This window comes from Lolium perenne, chromosome 2 (assembly GCF_019359855.2).
Source record: "Lolium perenne isolate Kyuss_39 chromosome 2, Kyuss_2.0, whole genome shotgun sequence".
NCBI lineage: Eukaryota > Viridiplantae > Streptophyta > Magnoliopsida > Poales > Poaceae > Lolium > Lolium perenne.
The window spans coordinates 121,114,301-121,120,515 of NC_067245.2; the positions used below are offsets into that span (position 1 = coordinate 121,114,301).

Consider the following 6,215-nt stretch of genomic DNA (forward strand, 5'->3'; position numbering starts at 1 on the left):
ATAAAGTATTTGCTAAATGTCTTACCCTTACTTTGTGTAACTTCAAAATTTTATAAAAGCTTTTAGGTGCACTTTTGATTTCCAAAGGAAAAATGGAGTGATCCATATTTTATTCTAATTCTGCTATGGACCACCCTACTCTTCAAAAACCCTCTCTCATCTCAAAGGTTTTAACTAAACTTTTTTATCTATTTTAAATCAAATAAAAGCCTTAGATACCAAAAATAATTAGAGGACTATTTGATCTGTGATGAAATATCCTTGGCATTTTCCTTGCCACTAATATGTCTCTTGATCTGTCATTTAACATCCCCACCTCATCTAGCCATGATCTTGTTAGATGATCATTTAGCCAACAAATGATTAATCTCCAATCGTATCTCAACCTCTCCAAGATCATCCAACTCTATGTTAGAAAACACTCTTGGCCTATCCATCTTATGTCTTGACCACCTTCTCTAAATCATCTTACCAAGATCCTGCTCTTATAACCTTATCCTCGAGAAACTCAAACAAAGCATCGTCTATAAAAATCAGTCTATTGCCCTATGGTAATGCTCCTGATCTTGAAAATTTGAGTTTCCCTCCAATACATCTAAAACCCCATCCTTCTCTATTGTGAATTACAAAATAATTCTAGTTTTATCAAAACTTTTTATTTTTATTGTCTCAAACAAAATAGGGAATGTGTGTGGTATTTTATATCACCTTATTTCCACCCAAAAATAATTTCTATATAATTATTTTCTTTGTTTTATCTTATTTTTGATAAAATGCATGTTTATAGTACTTATACCATTTCTTGCTTTTCTCTTGCTTGTTTTTAAGAATTGAGAAAAACCTATCCCTCTTAATAAAGTAAGTAGATCTTTTTGAAAGCTTGTGTAACACCTAGGTTCTCTCAACCTTTGTTTTCAAAATCCTTTTCAATTGAATTTCTTTCAAATGGTCCTTTGGCATTGATGTGATTCAAAAATTTATCAAATGAGTTCAGTTTTTAAAAGGTATCCATTGGACCTCAAGTTCACCTCTCCGATCTACTAAAGCATGCTAATGCTTGGAAACAATAGTTTGTATCTCTAATCCATAATATAAGCATCACCTCCTTTAACCTCCATTTCTATTTTTTTTTATTCCCACACCTATGTTTGTCATCACCAAAATGAAAGGAAGTATTGACCCTTGGTCAACACATGTAGCGTTGTGCAGCCACTACAAAAGTCTAACCTTTGCATCACTCTGAAGATGGTCAAAAGTCTGAAACTGTCAAAAAACAGCTGCAGGCCGTAGTCCCTGTAGGTCACCAAAACGCCTCACTTTTGACCTCTCCCATTCCCTCATTTCTTCACCTTATATTTATATAAAAAAATCCTTGTGTTCCTGGTTGTATCCTTTATCACTAGGAAGAAGAATAAACTCGTTTGAAACATCCCATAGATCTGCAGAAAAAAGAGAACTTGTAGAGATCGAGTGCAATGGTCAGGCCGACCATGTCGCGCTCATCTTCTTTCCATTCCTTTCCCGTCGCCCTGGCCTAGCCAACAGCCCCCTCTATGAGTCCCCTATCATTCTGGCATGCACCCTTCTCCTTGTCCTCTTCCTCGTGGCCTCTCCCAACCGTGCCCCGACGGGAGGATATTCGTCGAACACCTGGCGGGCACAACTTGGTCGTTCTCCCTCCAAGCAGCCCGACCTCCCCCGGACAAGGCCTCTCGCCTGCGGCCTCGTCTTAAGCTCCCCTGACCTCCTGGCGCAGCCCGCTCCTCTCCTTGTCCTATTCCCGTTGGAAGATCTTGCCGCCCACCGCAGCCCAACCACGGACGCCACGTCGCGGTAGAGCGCAGGCCAACATCTACCGCTCCGCTCCAAAACACGCAGACACGCAGCGGCACCGCCTCTCCTGACCAGTAGCTGGCCGTGGACGTCGCCACCCTCGCCATGGACAGCGTCCACCCCTCCACCTTGCACCGCGGCCTCCCTTTTAATCACGAAACCGAGCCCTTCTCCACCATTCCCTGCCTCACCCCCACTCCTCTCACCTCTCTGCACGTCTCAGAGAAGCCCAAGACGGAGCCCTGCCTCATCTCCATCTCGGCCACGCTCAAGTCCGAGCCGCGCTCGCCGTCTGCATGTCGCCGAGCACATCGCTGCCAGCACCTCTCCGCCCTTCCTCTCTACTCTATTTTTTCTTCATGTTGTTCTCTAACTCGCTGGGTACCTCATCGTCGCCTCTTTTTCTGCCAGGAGTTCACTAGGATCGTCGTCGTCGAGCTGTCGCCGGCGGTACGTACCTGTCCCGGCACCGTCGCGATGCGAAGTCCGCCCTCGACCCTATCGTCGTCCAGGCGCTCATCTTCCAGTCCTAGTCGACCCACGGCCGAGCCCGTCCTCCACGCACCATCGCCCGAGCTGATGCGGAAAGCCCCGCGGCATCCTGCTGATAGGTGCGTCGCCCACCGTCCCCGACTCGGACGTCGCGCTCGTCCTCGTCTGCAGCGACGACCTGGAGCTCCGCCAGCTCGAGCATGCAGCAGCTCACCGAGTCAGACCTCTGTCCGTAAGGTCGCGCTGCACGCGTGGCCTGGAGCTTTGCAGGGCAGCGCCTGCGCACCTTCCCGGCCTCGTCCTTCGCCACCGCCGAGCTCGTATCCTCCGTGCATGTCGCCGTTCACGGAGTTCCATCCGCGCCGGCCAGAGAACATCTCGCTGGCATGCTGCTCCACAAGCATGTTCAGAACCTCCGTGCAGGCCTCCTCGAGCCCCATGCCGTCGCCGTCGCTTCCGCTCTGTCCGCGCTTTCCATCCTTGACATGTGGTTTGCCTCCGCCGCACGACGACCGGGAGCCTCGCGCGCGCTCTACGGCACCATGACGAATCTCAGCATCCGTGTCGTCGCCTGGAGGTTGTGCCCGCTGCCGCCTTGTTTCTCTCCCTCTCTCCGTTCCCCTCATTACTCTCTCTCCATCGGACCTCACCGGCCCATTCTCCTTGCTCAGGTTGCACCAGGTGGCGGCCGTCATCGAAGCTATGTCCGTGCCGCTCTGTCCCGGCGCCGCGCCCGCTGCTGTCGGCGACGACGTCTCCAGCACGTCCGAGACGCTCAGATGAGCCGGCCTAGTCCACCTCGCCATCCTCTCATAGTCCCTGTCGAGCGTCGGCCGTCGCAGGTGAGCTCCTGATGCACCGTCATCGTCTTCAGCTAGCAGGCACAAGCATGAAGTCGATGCATGCATAGTAGCCTGTTTGCACGACTATTAAAGCGTTTCCTGTTTCCTTTTTGTCAAGCTAGCTGATAACAGCCGTTGGATCAAGATCCTAGGGCCGCTTACCTCTTCATCTTGTCTGACGCAAGTGGGCAGGCCAAGGTCTGTGCAGCGCAAGTGTTTTAGATCTCAGCCAGAAAAGGTTTTTAACTTATAAATCTGCTAAATAAACATGGCAGATCTGGGTTTGAAATAAATCCACCATATATTCTGTGATGCAGAAAATTTTCGGATTCAAATTTTGTACCGTCTCCTAAGTAAATTCCTACCACCTAGAGCAAGTCTCATATCCTGATCCAGTACGAAAACCTCATAGTAATAAAAACCTTGAAAGCATGCAGTGGCAACATCAATCCAATATAAAACGTTTTAGACCATTTTTTTTGGAGCAAACTAAATTTTGGTGGAGACCTCTCTGCTTTATCCACATTTTGGCATATGTGGTGATGCCCATACCTGTTTATTTCTTCAAGTACATCATTTAGCAAAATCTGTCCCAGTTTGACTCTAGTATATTACTGTGAAAATATAATATATTATTTTGGAGTGAAACCAATTTTATAAGAGCCAATGCACCTTTTTGTCCAACTTATCCAGAGCACAAATGTTTACAAGTATATGTGAATATCTGAGGTTTTAATCTCCATAACAGAGGTGAAAAGCAGTAAAAGATTTGTTAAAATATTTTATAACTCCAAAGTTAGTGAATCCAATTTTAGTGAGCTCCTTTTGTTTTAATAGCTACCCATTGGTGTGAACCTTGTTTGCATAAGTGTTATATTGTTCTGCGAGTAAAATAAGCAAGTTAAGTGGCTTTTGAACTCTTAAAATTTATTTAAAATAATTTGTTTTACTTTGGGGCACAAAACCACTTTTGGTGTTTTATAATTGTTGTTAGCTACCAGTACATGTATGGTTTACTACTTGAGGTGGAACAGAAATGTTTTAACTATTAATTAGGGTCTATTTGCTTATCTAATAAGGATAAAATGGCCTTTTCTTCGAAATAAAAATATTTGCCTTGTGCCCTAAGTACTGCAGGTTTATTTTATAGACAAATTAGTCTCTGGTTATGGTGATTATGTACTGATGCTTGATAGTGTGTTTTGTTTGAGTATGGATAGCTTGTGTGGTTGATTGTTGCCTTTTTCTTTGCGACGCTAGAGACGAACGCCGCCGAAAAAGAAGATCGGAATCATCCCAGAGATTTGAAGATGAAGTCCAGGGACAAATAGCCAACCAAGGCAAGCCACCTCTTGATGCATCTCTGATCCTATATATCTTATTCTTGCATTATTACAAGTTTTATAAAAGTGCATGTCTTCTATTTATTTTGTCGGTGGTTAGTGCCACCCGGAGTTTTATTATTCCACCCTTAGGGTGCAGCCCTCGTTGGTACCTACTGATCACTTCTCTATTAGTGATATGGTGCTTATCACCTTGTCATCCTTGTCGCCATTTTTCGAAGAAGAGTTGGACTATAGGTGGGAACCCTAGAAAAAAATGATTATGAAAACTGTTTTTCGGAAAAGAAGTTTTCGAAAATCTTGGAACGGGGTAGCCCTGCCCAAGTGTGACTTTTTAAAAGGAATAACTTTTTATGGAAGGAAGATTTGCTGGAGGCAAGTGGAGAAAAGAAAATGTTTTCGAAAACTTTAGCGCCTAAGTACTCACCCGGACTGAAAAACAGTGCAACCACATTACCCCAAAGTGGGCACGGGGCGTAGCGTAGTAGTTTGTCTCGCCTTAGTTTGGGTCCTGCAAATGTAAGGGGTAGTCCGAGCATGGACACCTATCGACCGTGGCCTTCCCGACGAACTTGGAACGCCTTTCCGTCTCGGACAGATGGCAGGGGTACAACCTATGAGCTCCCATTGAATAATGCCCCGCAGTTGGTCGCGTCATTCCGGAGGGTCGAGCTGGTCGGGGAATTTGCTACTCCTGGGTAAACGACCCCTCGGACTCTGGTGTTGGGAGGTACAACTCTAGGCGGCATGTCTTAGGCTAAGGCGAGCAGGCGAAAAACTACGATCGAGTATTTGTCGTGGCATAGTTTATTATGCAGGGATGATGCCCACACGATGAGTATCCGGATCTTGTGGGGAAAGTGTACAACCTCTGCAGAGTGAAAACTATTCGAATAGCCGTGTCCGCGGTTATGGACGGTTGGAAAGGCTGCTGCTTAGCACTAAAGAGTTTTGGTTTACAAAAGTGTTTTTCTCAAATATTGTTTTGGGAAAGTGATGCCAGTGGGACTGGTGGAAAATGTACCTCGGAGGTACGGTGGAAAGTTGGAAAGGAAATGGCCATATGAGATGGCTGAAATTAAGTTGGGTCACCCTTACGTATTAGTCTGCAAATAAAATGGTTTACCAAAAAGTTTTCAACAAAGATATGGAAATGTCATTCTCTCGAGAGGAACCACCTCTCGCTCCTTGTCGCCCTAGTATATTGCCTGTTCCTTGCTACTGCCAAATTGCATATCTTTTACTTCTCTCTAAGGTGGTTTGCGAGTACAATTCATAATGTACTCATGGCTTTGTCCCTGGCTATTTACTTGGCCAGACTTGGTGGAGTTCGACATATGAAGAAGAAGTTGACGACGTCTATGCGAGCTAGGAACGTCTTCCCAGTCAGTTGCCTGTAGGGTTATGGCATGACTTGGGCCATGCGAACGCTTTCGTCTGAAATATTTCCGCTGTGTGATTGTTGATCTCCTGCCATTGCGGCTTTATGTAAGTATTGGTCATGTGGCCTGTTGTAATCTTTTTATTCGGTACTGTAATGGATGATGTATTTGATACCAGTTCGGTTATGCTTTCACGACACACTGATCATGGGATCGTGAATGTGTATGCATAACGGGTGTTTCGGACAGCTAGTCCGGGGCTCCACAGGTCATCAAGACTATTTTCTGGCGCCGTTGTCGGGGAGCATAGCTTTATTTGCAAG

At 45.9% G+C, this 6,215-nt stretch overlaps 1 long non-coding RNA gene across 1 annotated transcript; it reads left to right on the forward strand.

Moving 5' to 3' along the window:
• The first annotated feature begins 2,771 nt into the window (after positions 1-2,771).
• LOC127333532 (uncharacterized) lies at positions 2,772-5,615 on the forward strand. The gene is made up of 3 exons (XR_011751910.1): positions 2,772-2,902; positions 2,997-3,167; positions 4,428-5,615. It is a non-coding gene; the product is annotated as an uncharacterized lncRNA (long non-coding RNA).
• The last annotated feature ends 600 nt before the right edge of the window (positions 5,616-6,215 follow it).